The sequence below is a fragment of the Rhagoletis zephyria genome, unplaced genomic scaffold (genome assembly GCF_001687245.7).
Source record: "Rhagoletis zephyria isolate East Lansing unplaced genomic scaffold, Rhagoletis_zephyria_1.1 Rzeph_scaffold_01937, whole genome shotgun sequence".
Classification (NCBI taxonomy): domain Eukaryota; kingdom Metazoa; phylum Arthropoda; class Insecta; order Diptera; family Tephritidae; genus Rhagoletis; species Rhagoletis zephyria.
In genome coordinates, this window is record NW_016159021.1 from 11,382 (window position 1) to 25,252 (window position 13,871).

General features: G+C 34.7%; 1 long non-coding RNA gene across 3 annotated transcripts; it reads right to left on the reverse strand.

Moving 5' to 3' along the window:
• Positions 1 to 6,188: 6,188 nt before the first annotated feature.
• On the reverse strand, positions 6,189 to 7,303 carry LOC108365632 (uncharacterized). 3 transcript variants are annotated; one of them, XR_001847975.1, is made up of 4 exons: positions 7,109 to 7,302; positions 6,813 to 7,054; positions 6,518 to 6,737; positions 6,189 to 6,442 (listed from the first exon to the last, which is right to left on the reverse strand). It is a non-coding gene; the product is annotated as an uncharacterized LOC108365632 (long non-coding RNA). The 3 variants fall into 3 exon arrangements; XR_001847974.1 differs by having other exon boundaries at positions 6,364 to 6,442; positions 6,491 to 6,737; positions 6,794 to 7,054; positions 7,109 to 7,303; XR_001847973.1 differs by having other exon boundaries at positions 6,364 to 6,442; positions 6,491 to 6,737.
• Between the last annotated feature and the right edge of the window lie 6,568 nt (positions 7,304 to 13,871).

A 13,871-nucleotide genomic window follows, 5' to 3' on the forward strand; every position in this document is an offset into this window, starting at 1 on the left:
TATACACTCGTCGTCATTTGAATTGCACGCCCTTTCAATTCTTAGTATTTACAGTTTTCCGTTTGTTTATTTAATATACATTTTTTGTAAAAATATCGTCACTACATACGAATAAAGGCGCGCTGGTGTTTTGACGGTGAAAAAAAGCGTTTAAAAAAATTTTGCGAAAAAAGATGCTTATAAAAAACTTTGGCGAAGTATGTTAAGAGTATTTGACGCTGAAATTTTTTTATGCGTCTTTTTTCGCCGTCAACTTTTGAGCTCGCGCCTTTATTCGTGTCTAGTGACGATATAGCATATTCTACGGGTAAATGCAATTTTAAAATTTTTTACAAACTAAAACTTAAAAGAAAGTTTATTTTCCATTTCTTGGGCAGCATTTTATATGATTTTTTCGTTTTTCTCGAGAGCTGGAAACAGTTCTTAAAAAAGGTCAACATAGGAGTGTGCCATCCTAATGACCTGCAGTGAATAAGTTATAATATTTTTAGAAAAAATTCTGATATGCAGTTTTGTAGCCCATTCAATTATAGTGTAATTAAGTGCAAGTTTGAAGTGACTCTAAAACAGCCCCGATTTTTCAAATTCATTTATTTTTTATTGACAGTGCTGCGCATTTTATTCCATATAAAAGTTTTGTCGAGCATACTTTGTATGAGAGAAAATGCGCAGCACTTTCACCAAAAAAATTGTCAAAAATCACCGCTATTTTACAGACACTTGAAACTTGCACTTTTTTGTACCCCTTTGTTGACATTTTTTTAACTCTGTATAAAGTTTTAAAATCGGATGTAATGAATATTAAATAAACAAAATTAAAAGTGTAAATACTAAAGATTAAAAAGTTGAGCTATTCAAATGACGAGGAGTGTATGTGGCGTACGTTTGGGAGAGTGAGCCTTTTTACTCCAGAATGCGTGTGCAGTGGCTCTCATTGCTATACGTGTATTAGTAAGATTTGTTGCCCCCTTTCCGTTTGCCCATGATTTTCCCCTGATCTAGCCCGCGAAATGGGCTCGCTTGCCCATACGGACAAAAAAGCCCATACGGGCAAAAGTGCCCATTTCTGGCCTAAAGTGTTATTAAGGACAAAGGAAGTCTGCCAAAAAATATTACGGTCCGATATCTTGTGAACTTAGTAGCAAGTAGCGCTGCAGCCACTGTTACAGAAGCGCTTAAGGTATTAAAATTGAAGGCAAATCAGTAGACAGCGAAGCGAAGAATTGCCAAATTGAACGCAAAGGCATAATAAAAGAAGAAAAAACCATTTTGATCAAAATACATGTGCGAGAGTGATNACCAAGGATATATGGGAGGCTATACCTCCAGAAATTTACAGATATACAAATAAGGTATGCCAAATTGCATCCAAGAACTAAAAAAAGCAAAAGTATACTGAACATTGTGTTAACAATTCTTTTTTTTCGTGAAAATTGTCAAAAAGTTATTAAAAATATATAAGTGCAAAACTGTAACATACGTCTTAATTTACATTTTTGTCTGCTGGTTTTATTATTGTTGGATTAACTTCAATTCGTTATGAGAGAGGAAGTACAGGAGTACCAATAAGAATATACAACAAAACTATGAATGTCGTTAGAACTTGGAAAGATAGCGGCGGCTGATATAAAAGCGTTACACCATGTTACAGTTTTGCTCGTCACTGTATGTACATAAATATGCATATACAAATGTGAGTGCTAACAGCAATATTAATTGCTCCTTGTGGCAACATAAACGACTCTACATACATAATTGTCTACATTATTCCTCCATGAACTGTACATACATAAGTTGCGTTTTTTTTACTCATTTCCAGTAAAATCCAGTAAAAGTTTTTACGAATTTTCATGTTTTGGCGTTTTCGTACGCAAAAACTTGCAAAGTAGGGGAAATTGAGAGAGCGAAAAATTACAGTTGAAGTTGCAAGCTTTTACTGGATTTTACTGGATAAATTTTTACTTGTAAGAATTTGCCAGTACAAAAAACAGCTGATCGCATGTTACTGGATGAAATTTAAATTAATAAGGAAACTGTTTGTGGGTTTTTATTGTTGAATTTCACAAAATAAACCTATTTAAATACAAAATATATTGTTTTATTAGGAATTTGCTGCGAATAAACAACCAATTTATCAGCTGTTCATGAAACTTGCAAATTATTACTGGAAAAGCGTTCGCGTACTTTTGTTGCAAATTTTTTCTATGAGAGCGAATTGTTAGAAATAAAGTTACTGGAGAGTTGCTGGCAAGTTACTGGATAATTTGTAAAAAAACACAACTATATTTGGTCTTTTAACATAAGAATCAACATTAACGTTGACATTAACACATATGTATGTTTTCCGTACGAATTAACAGCAGAGGGCGCTCTCAGCGCTGACCAGCGCTGTTATGTGGGCATGTATGTTAGATTCATAGGATTTTTAAAGTCCTGCAGTGCCATTTTTAGGGAAGCATTTAAACTTTTTTTTGCCTAAGACAATGAGAAGCCCATCCAGAACCTATAGGGGGTGAGCTCCCTGATAAGCAAAAATTTTTCAGGTAAAAGTGTCACCGTTTTTGAAATATTTAAATTTTTTTGAATTAAAAAAAATCGTGGCTTTTCATGTATTTTCTTTAACTGCATCTACAAACAAGGCTATACTTAGTAAATTTTTTATGTAAAATACGTTCAGATAGTTGCTTCTCCATACTCAAATGCAATGTAGTAAAAATATATTAAGGAACCATTATAAAATTAGGACTATATTGGGATTTTTAACTTTTTGATATTTTCTTCCCCAACTTTGACTATCTCTGGTGAAAAAAAATGTACTGAGCTATAACTTTACATTACATAAAAAAATTGCTCATTTAATAAAGATTTCAGAAAGGTGCCACTCTTACTGTTTCGAATAGAAAAAAAAGTTATAGCCGCTTCTGTGGGCAAAGGACTGAGTCACGCTAGAATGTATTTAATAGATTTAAATTTAAGTTGCTCTTATTACTGGCCAATGACATGCTAAATAGTACAAAGGTACATTATTACATGCTCCTGACACTATTTTATGTTACTTACCGGAAATAATGAAAGTGGATTTTGTGAAATTGGACCCTTCGAACATTGTGTTATTAATTTTTTAAATAACCAAAAATGTGTTTCCATACCGCGACCTCTCTTTATGACCAGTTTTTATTGTCAAATCGATATTTTCATTTCCCAATACCAGGCGCACATACATGTGAATCATGGTACAATAATTACAGGTATTCTCTTCCCAGATAGCGCATATGCCGATCTGCCTTATTTAAAAAATATCATTGTTGCCCACACTAAAAGGTTTACTGCTAGGGAAAAGGGATATTTCCATACCCCATGTACCATAGATGTATACGTATTTTTTTAAACAAACATTCTTGCAGAGAACTTATTTAATTTGCAGAAGGCGGAAAAGAACATTTGCTTGTAAATAAATTTAAAATTTGTATGGCTCACTTCATTTCAAACGTTTTTTCTTTTGTTTTGAAAAATTATAAAAATTAAATTGAGCGAAAACAAAAAGCAAAGCCAAATAAAAGTAGAAGAATCAACATTGAACTGCGTCAAAATGAAAATAAGGGGAGCACGAATTCCAATGTGAAGCAAACCTCTCTGGGAAGACAATTATTGTACCATGCATGTGAGGTAACAAGTTTTCTATTTCTAAGCAGAAAATTGTTTTGTATAAATTTTTAAGTTTCCAAAAATCTAGTTTGTGTAGCAAGTCAAGTAGGTTAAGATACTGCAGGGTTAATTTGATTATTAGCCGTTAGCTTGTCTCCTCTTTTTTTATCCTCCCCTGCAAGAACAGTGACTATCATTTGACAAACCATTTGAGTGGCAAGACTGATAGAGATTGCTGTCACTGGCTACCTACAAGTTTCTATTAAATTCTAAAGGGCAGTGTGAAAAATCTGATGTAAACATTTGTGTACATGTGATCTTCCGTCTTCCTCCAACTTATGGCCTTATTTAATGGTCTCTTTTTAACCAACGCAAAATTTGCAAATGTGTTAATAAGATAAATGAGAATGTATAGTTTCCATCACACAATTCTTGTAGGGTCTATTCTCATAAACGTTGTACGTAAAGCATTCATTCTAACACATAAGTTTATGTATCTGCTATCTCTTTCATAAAATGTATGTACATGTAATATTTCACGAACCCTGAAATGCAATAAAGGACACTCGTTAAGTGACATCGAACGCGAGCGGTTGTTTTAATTATTTAATGGGCTACAATATCTCGGAAGTGAGATTGTCCCATCGCCTACAAATTTTTTTTGTTTAACTATATGAACAGAAGCGCGCTGTCGCAAATAGTAAAATATTCGAGAAACGAAATAATAAAGTAAGGTGTGAAAACTAATTTAGAACTGTGCCGAAGACTGCGAATATTAAATAATAAAGTAATTAGAGAATTGAGCGACGGAAAACGGTCTAAAAACTACTGAAATAGAACTGTGCTGAAAATTGAATGCTTAAGGCATTGTGGAAGAATACAAGTGAGATATCTTAGGGTTGACAGATAGTTGACAGGGTGTTCAATATGGCGATGACAGTGTGAACAATATGGCAGCCAATATGGCATACAACACCGAATGGCCCGAAGTAGCAAAACTACGACCCGAATGAAACGCTTCGTGAAAATCCAGGGTTGCGAAGTGGTATTTTGTTGGAAAATATAAAAGCCAGTATTTTGTGCAGCGCCGAATTTTAACAAAAGAGGGTTTTGTGTTCTCAAGATGAACAGAAAAGGGTTGCTGTGCTGTTTCGTTTTAAGCTTATTTTAATCTTAAGGTATCTAATTAAATATTAAAAGGAGACAAAAATTAAAGCAAAAATTTAAAATATATGTACATATCTCAAAATTTTAAATTAAATATATATTTTCACGAGAGACAAATTAAATAAAATGGGTTAACATTAGGGGAAATATACTTATCAGATTGGGTCAGATAGCGCTTTTACGTTATAAATAAAAATAATTCCTACTTAAATTTTATATAATTTTGGTGACGTATTTCTAAGCTGACCCTGAGATCTGTGAAATAATACATATTTATGTGCATATATTGTGTTGATTATGCTCTAAATCGCTAAATAATTCTTGCAGCAATCAGCACCATTGGAAAGTGAAGTGACAATAGGCTGGTTTTCTTTATACAGCCCGTTTTAAATTCGTATTATTGTTATAATAAATTACAATTATTGTTTGTTTCCATTTCGGTCAACCGCGCAAATTATTTATTAAAAAAATGTCGTTTAAAAATAGCAATTTTGTTTACTTTTGAATAAGACTTTATCGAGTGCGCTATAAAGACAGGGGGATAAATGCTGTAAAGAAATATATGTTGAGTCCAATCGGTTTTTTGCTAATCCGGTTTTTGTGTAGGTATAAACAAGGTATATTAAAAAAATAAATCTCCATGAAAAAATATCGTTATTTTCGTATTTAAAATTAATCGGAATTTTATGGGGGGTTATAAAAACTCGTTTTAATTGAAACTTTGTTTTTTTCGGCTATATTTGTTATTATTTATTGGCCCAGATGCAAATATTGAATGAACTAACATATTTTAAATATTTACGGAACTACCATTTGTATGCAACCCTGCCTATCCTGTATTCAAGTAGATGTAATTCGAAAAATTTAAACGGATTTCTTCAAACCAACCTGAGCTGCGGACATATTGCGAATTCATTTTAAAACATTAACCACTACATTATATTAGTATTAAATACTTTCAATTAAGAAACAATTCTTATTAGAAAATAAATATGAATCGGTTTATTTTAAATATTCCAATGTATATTTTTTGTTAATGCAGATAGTGCGGATTTAACGTATTTTATAACCGTTACATGGGGAAAATAAATTTTAGGCAGATTGTTATTGACAATTTTTACATAATTTACGATTGCAATCAATTTCTTTCAAAACTATAATCTAAATGATTGCAAGTTGTATTTTTTACGATCAAAACAGATTCCAATATTAGGTATATTATGCAAATGCAATCCAATTTGATTTGAGTTATTCAGTTTTAGATACATTTATATTTCTGTGTTCGTATGGGAATAGTAGTTTATGTCGGGAGCTGGCTTTAGTATAATCCGGCATTCCCTTTATTATTTACAACACAAGGAATTTTTTGATGACCCTTAACAAGAATATGGACGTGCTAGTATCGGAACTATTTCTTGCACGTTTATTTATCCAAAATTTCTTCAACGGCTCGGCGCCAGTGAGGGTATGCTGCGAATGCCGCATTATACTAAAACCAGCCTTTCGACATAAGCTACTATTCCATACGAGTGGAGCACGTGCGAAATGCGGATTTTCCCAGTTGCAGTACAGCAGTAACTCGACACCTTCCTCACCAACCGCTCTGTCCTCTATGAGCTTCTTAATGTAACTGCAGATAAAAGATGTAAATTTGAGAAAAAATACTATCACACCACACTCTTGTAGTATATTGGCTATCAAGCACCAGAAAATTTCCATCACGCATTCCATATGCCACCGATTGTCGTGGATCAATTAAAATACTGTCATCACAGCTTTTTGGTACTCCAGCAACTGGTGTGTCTATGGCGGAGTTATGTGGAGCTGTTGCATGACTAAAATCAATTTGGGCTCTTTGAGAACTGGCTTGTTTGTTGCGCGCTATTGGCATCAAATGTATGCAAATTAGATTTCCAAACGAGCAACTGTTGAATACAGGAAAAAATGTATATTATATGGTTCCGCTAAAGTGCACTACTACCGTGTATAAATTGGTCGACCTTCTAATAAATCAAGCAATCTTATTGTATCGTCATCGCCGCCAGTCACCAAGAAATTTCCACTTGGGTGAAATGCAACATCATTCTCCGGCGACGAATGCACTGTATTAGCTCGCCTTCAGCTTTGTCAAATATCTTAACGCGGTTACAACTTAATGCTAAAGCCACCAGATTGCCGTCTGGATGCCATGCCAGCTGTCGTCCCATACCTCTTCCCCCGGTGAACGTTCGCATACATTCGCCTGAAAATGTATCGCAAATTCTTAACTTGTCGCCGCACGATGAAATGAACTTACCATTAGGGCTGAATTTTGCTGCGCGCACCCATTTGTGTGTCCTGTGTAAGATGTGTATTTTGAATCAGTATTTTGATGGCTGTTCGCCATTTTTCTAGTCTGCAAACGAATAAGCTGACGAAGAAGCAAACAAATTCAAGCACATTGTTGCATTCTACCGTACATTTTAAAAGCTTTAAAATCTTAAAACATATGTGAAAAACTTTTATAATCTGAATATTTCTAATGTCGCAATCAAAACCAAATTTTATAAATAGCATTTTTAAAAAGCAATCATCTAATATTTTTCAAGTTTTTGGGCATATATGTTACCATTTGAACAACAAATACTACCAAGTTTTAAGAGACTATTTAATGCAACTCAGGTCAAAAAAGCGCAGTGTAGACCAAAATAAGAAACTCTAAAAAACAGATGATCGCAGCTGTGGCCCAGGATGACGTCTATTGCTAAGATATCTCACTTGTATTTGTACACAATGGCTTAAGGTGTTCTTACACGATATGTATTTGCATCTGTAAATGTGACTTTTTCAATAGATGTGTAATTGCGTATGTTGTCAAATTCACAGTCTTTATTTAACTATTTAACAAGTAATTTTTAGCAAAAAAAAAACCGACTTCAACTCCCATATAAAAAAAATATATATATATCTCATGATCCACTGATCGGATCTCAACCAGATTAGTATGGGACCACCTCTGAGACACTACCTTTCCGATGCAAAAATAATTATCGAAATCGGTTGACGTGGTCCAAAGTTATGCGGTAACATACATAAAAACAAAAAAAAAATATTCCGACGAACTGATAACCTCCTCCTTTTTTGGAAGTCGGCTAAAAATACGATCTTTGAAAACGAAATAAACGAAATTTAGATGATTCTACCTGTGTGTCAGATGAAAATAGTAACATTTATATTTCGTATGTACGTGCATCTGCTTTGTACAGAAACAAATCTAATTTGCCTTTACACGATATGTTGGCATTTCCATATGTAAAAAGTGCCATGTACACATGCAAAAACATATCGTGTAAGAACACCTTTAAAGCGTACGTAAAATAATTTAATAGAACATTTTGCAAAGAAAATACAAAAAAAAAGAGTTGTAATAAAATCGAAAGCGAAGATTTGGCAAATTATATTGGGGTACAGTTGCATAGTGGCTACGCCGGCTTTGGTTGCCTTCTAGCGGCAGCAAAAGTACACTTATAATTCGTCTTAACGAGGTGCCTGCTGACGAGCGGGGCAACAGTGTTGCCGTTTTAGCCCTTTGGTGGCTAAATTTGGCTACCAAATTCTTTTTTTGGCCACAAAAATTTGAAATTGCCCCTAGCCCTTTTTTTAGCCCTTTTCAAAATTTATTCATCATTGACATTCAAATTTTTTTTATGATTTTCATGAATTTAACTCTTCGCTCATAAAGCGAACGCCTTTCCTTTAAGGCAAGTAAACATATTTCTATGTATGTTCCTTACGTTTCTGGGCCGTTATCTTATCCGTTAACGATTTAACTATACTTTAAAATAGGTAAGTTGGTGGCCCTTAATATGCTTTCTGTGTTACACAAAAAGTTTTTTTGTTGAATAAAATAGTAATTCTTTTCAGAGTTCATTGTTTTTCTATACCAGTAATTATAGAAAATGTTTGCGTGTATACTTACATATTTATACTAGCAGTACCCCGGTGTGCTTCTCTACACCAAATATTGAAAAACGAATGAAAAGTCCTGGAATTTTTCTATATGAAAATTTATCATTTGTTTTATTTCAAAATTTTTGATTCTTTATTTTAAAACTTAATCCAACAGATTTGGATATACAACATTTTTTGTTTTTCCATCTTGGGTATGAATAAATAAACAATTTGGAATGCCAACTCTTGAACAGGCCACGTATAGCTACCAATTCCAGTAATCTACCACAAATATTTCAAGAGATATACCAGATGAAAATTTTTGTTAGTATGGGTGGTGCCACGCCCCCTTTTCCGAATTCGGGGAAACTTAACACAAACCATCTGCATAATAGCCCGACTATGCCGTATAAATTTGGTTGAAATCTTGCACTTATTCTTTATATATAAGATGTAGGTAAAAAAATTTAGCTACCATTTTTAGCCACAACGACGATTTTTAGCTCTTTTTTAGCCCTATTTTAGCTGTAATTTAGCTACCACTAAAAATGTTTCGCGGCAACACTGCGGGGCAAGTGCCCAACACACACAACACAAACAACAAAACATATTCACACCATTTGAATGACGACGAAGCCGAACAAGGGGATCGTGGAGAAAATGAGACAATGCCACAAGAACATCAGCAAAACAACAGCGGAATCCAATTGCTAGCAGAGCATCGAACTGAGCGAGAGAACCAATCAACGAGCGTTAACGTATTCGAATTTGAAATGCTGAAACGGGAAGCTGATTTGTTGCGTAGTGAAAAACACTTTTTGGAAAGACTGCTTTTACACAGTTCAAGTATTGAATTCAATTCTGCTCGCATGTGGAAGAGAGGGGGTGAGAAGAAAAGGGACGAGTACACATGCGTCTGTACCGTCAAGTCGTTTCAACTTTCTTGCTTTGCTTTTGGCATTTTCGTTGCTTCCCATTTAAAGCTCGGAACACTTTGACGACTGCAACTTCACGACGTAACGACAGCGACATCATTTTGTCGACAAATGTCGCCTTGAAGCCAGCTTCTTAAACATTTTGAACACCTCAGCGACATAGCAAACAGCTGATTTTAAAGTTTGACATTTTGGTATATTTATTTCACAAATTGTGTATTTTTATTTAAGTAAATAAGAAAAACATGAACAATCAAGAATATGTGATTAATTTTGCGACAATTTAATTTTGCAGCACTACATCTACTCATTGTCGCCGGCAAAATTAGAAATAGATTTAATTTGGCGACGTCGACAATTGCAGTCCTGCAGCCAAGATGTCGTGCTGTCGTCAAAATAATTGTGTCCGTAAGAACGTGTGTATTTAAAATTTGACAGATGCTGCTTGTCGCTTGCTGTCGTCAAAGTGTTTCGAGCTTAAAGAACCAAAAACTTGAATTCAACAGAATTGAAACGTGTAAAAGCAAATAGAAAACACAAAAGAGAATGAGCAAGAATTGCTTTCAAGTACTTGAATCATGTAAATCGGGTGAAAGAGAGAACCTTCTACTGCGTAGCTATGAAATAGCAACTAGCGCAGCTGAAGTTCAACCGAAAATTTCGTTGGATACCCTGCAAAAAATTGTGCGACTAATCTCTAAAGAGAGTATTCCGAGATTACTCTCAATTGGGTACAATTGGGCATTAATTAGTCCCAACTAGTCTCATACGGGTACTAATGGAGGTCAATTAGTCTCGACTCATCCCTTGTGGGTATAATTGGAGATCAATTAGTCCCCAACTCATCTCTAACGGTTACTATTAACGATTTAATGATATGTACGCTCTTAGTGAATGAAATTTCATGTGCGGCGTTGGCACACAGAGAGAGTATTCGCCTAACAAAACTGAGCTCCCCGGTTCGAATCTCAGCTGGCGAAAATTTTTATTTTTATTTTTTAAAAGCGACTAGTCGCTTTTTATACCCTTTCGGGTATAAATGTGAACAATTAGTCTCTTCATAGGACATGCCCGAACAAAAGCGATCAGTTCATTCCATATAAAGAGATCAAAAGTGGTATTAGTCGCATGCTCCTTTGCGATTGCTCTCGGAGTCATCCCGGTTTAGTCCCATTTTTTTGCAGGGTATGATCAGAGGTGGCACTACCACAAACAAGCGTGAGCTAAAAGTGAGATTGTGTTGGTGTGCCTAATTCATTTTGCATGCCGTCGTGTTCTTATCGCTGCGCTCTCGCTTGTATACGTACACGCGACGCTTACGCTCTTTTAGCACCTGCTAACTCTCTGCCCATGCCTGGTTATGATTGAACACATGAATTGAATGTCAGTAAAACTAAATTTGTGGTTATATCAAGGCAAAATTTTTAGAGCAGTGCAGCGCTAACTCTAAATATATACAATGAAGCACTGGAAAAAGGTTATACATTCAAATTCCTAGGAATAAAGATCGATGATAAACTGAAATAAAAATGGATTCTAAGTATATATTCAGTTAGACTTCTAGCAGAGGTGGGCACTACCACCAACAAGCGTGAGCTAAAAGTGAGAATGTCTTAGAGTATCCAATTCATTTTGCATGCTGTCGCGTTCTCATCGTTACGTTCTCGCTTGTATACGTACACGTGATGCTTACGCTCTTTTAGCACCTGCTAAGTCTCTACCCACGCCTGCTTCTAGCAATATGTACATCGGTGAAAACTGCCTTTAATTCTACACATTAGTTTTTGCGTGATGCGCTTACAAACATGTTGCCATACAGACAGACAGACAGACCAAAATTCTAAAAATTTTTGATTTGGCTTATTGTCAAATACCTTCGTTTGATACCCATATGGCAACATTTAGGTTATCTTATCAATTTAACTAAATCAAATTTTTCAAATACGTGGCAACCCGCTTCAAAATTATTTTTGAAAGTAAGCTTCCGAAATCTCTTTAGTTTAATATCCGTATTGCAATATTGCATTTATTTTACCAATTTAAATGAATAAAATTTTTCAAACAGGTGGCAGATCCCCTAAAAAATTTTCGTCATTAAAATTTCTTAACCTCTTTAGTTTTATGCCAATATACCAATATTTAATTTACGTTATCAATTCAATTAAATAAAAGATTTCAAATATTCATTTATTTTATCAATTTAATTCAATAAAATTTTTCAAACAGGTGACAACCCTCCTAAAAAATACTTTCGGCGGTAAAATTTCCTAAACCTCTTCAGTTTGATACACATATTGCAATATTCAAATTAAATTAAAATTTTCAAACAAGTGGCAACCCTCAAAAAATATTTTCGGCTGTAAGGCTTCTTAAACCTCTCTCTTTTGGTGTCCATATTACAATATTCACGGTTTCTTATCAATTTACTTAACCTGCAATTTTCAAACAGGTGGCAACTCTCAAACTTTTTTCCTTCTATATTTTAAGTTAGACCTCTAGCAATACATTCTTGCAAATCACCATATCTCCTCATCAGACTTCTTTTTTTCTAGACTTCAGCAGCGATGTACAAAGTCAGAAGCGTTAACAACTGAGCTATGCACACCCCGCAAACTCGTGTTGCTAATTCATTTTCCTTATTCAACCTACTGCTATCAAGTGCAGCTGATTTGCCGCTATTTCATTTTTACTATGCGTTATATCCCTTAGTACACTATGGTCTGGCGACTATCATTTGCTGGCCAAAAGTCGAGAAGTAACCAAATTGATTTGAAACTTATTGTTTGGGGCTTTTTAAGGTCGTTGCTTTCGAAATGGCGGATCTAACATGGCGACCAAATTTTATACTTATCTCCCTTTCTCACAAAACTTTTGTATACATAAGCGGGGTTTTCAAGATCGCTGATTTCGAATCCGATGTAAGATTTTTGGAATTTAAAATGGCGGATCCAATATGCCGACCAAATTTTTCTTTTTCACCAAAAACTTATATATAAAGGGAGTTTTCGAGTTCGATGATTTCAAAACTGATGCCAGATTTTTGAAGTTGAAAATGGCGGATCCAATATGGCGTTATCGGAAGAAAATTTTAGTTTAAAAAATTTGTTTAGTTTTTGCTGTATATTTTTTTCTAATCATAGCTGCTTGAACTGAAAACGTTTCCCTTTAGATATAAGTATCACGAGTGCTTGTATTTGTTTTTTATTTGTATGTATTTATTTGAAAGGACACTAGCACAACAAGTATATTACTTATAATTAGGCTAGAATGCATTTTTCACCTACGTACTCGCATATCATTCTTGCTATTTCCTTTATGTAAGTAGTTGTTATATTCTTCGGATGTGCTGGCTTTAATAATACTAGTATCGCCCAGTTGTCGAAATTCGACATCTTTTTTCATACACTTTTGAATTTTACCTGTCACCAATACTAAATCCTTTATGCGAATTACTATTTTGTAGTCCGCCAGCATAATCTGTAGCGAATTTACAGGAAAACTTAAAATCGAATTATGAACGTTAATACCGGATTGGTTAATGCTAATTCTACCAAGTCTCCTCCTCAGTAGCTTTTGAAAATAGACCGAAAAAGGAACCTCGATTTTCATTTATAAAAAATATGCATATGTATTTGTATGTATACATGAGATGTTCACCACTGACTAATATGTCAAACAATTCAGACTGTAAATAAGTCCGCAAGTACGGTATTGACAACATATATTGCTGTGTCAAATTTCAGGACGTTAGCATAGGTGGTTACAGAGATAAGCGATATGAAAATTTCAGTTTGCATGGGCGGTGCCACGCCCCCTTTTCCAAAATCGACCACTTTTCGCCATAAGTACGTTATTGATATCATAAATAGCTGTGTCAAATTTCAGGATGTCAGCATAAGCAGTTCCAGAGATAAGCTATATAAGAATTTCAGTTTGCATGGGCGGTGCCAAGCCCCCCTTTCCAAAATCTACCACTTTTCGCCATAAGTACGTTATTGATATCATAAATAGCTGTGTCAAATTTCAGGACGTCAGCATAAGCGGTTCCAGAGATAAGCGATATGAGAATTGCAGTTTTTATGCGCGGCGCCACGCCTCCTTTTCCAAAATCTATAACTTTTCGCCGTAAATACGGTATTGACAACATATGTTGCTGTGTCAAATTTCAGGACGTTAGACTATGTTCAAACAGGC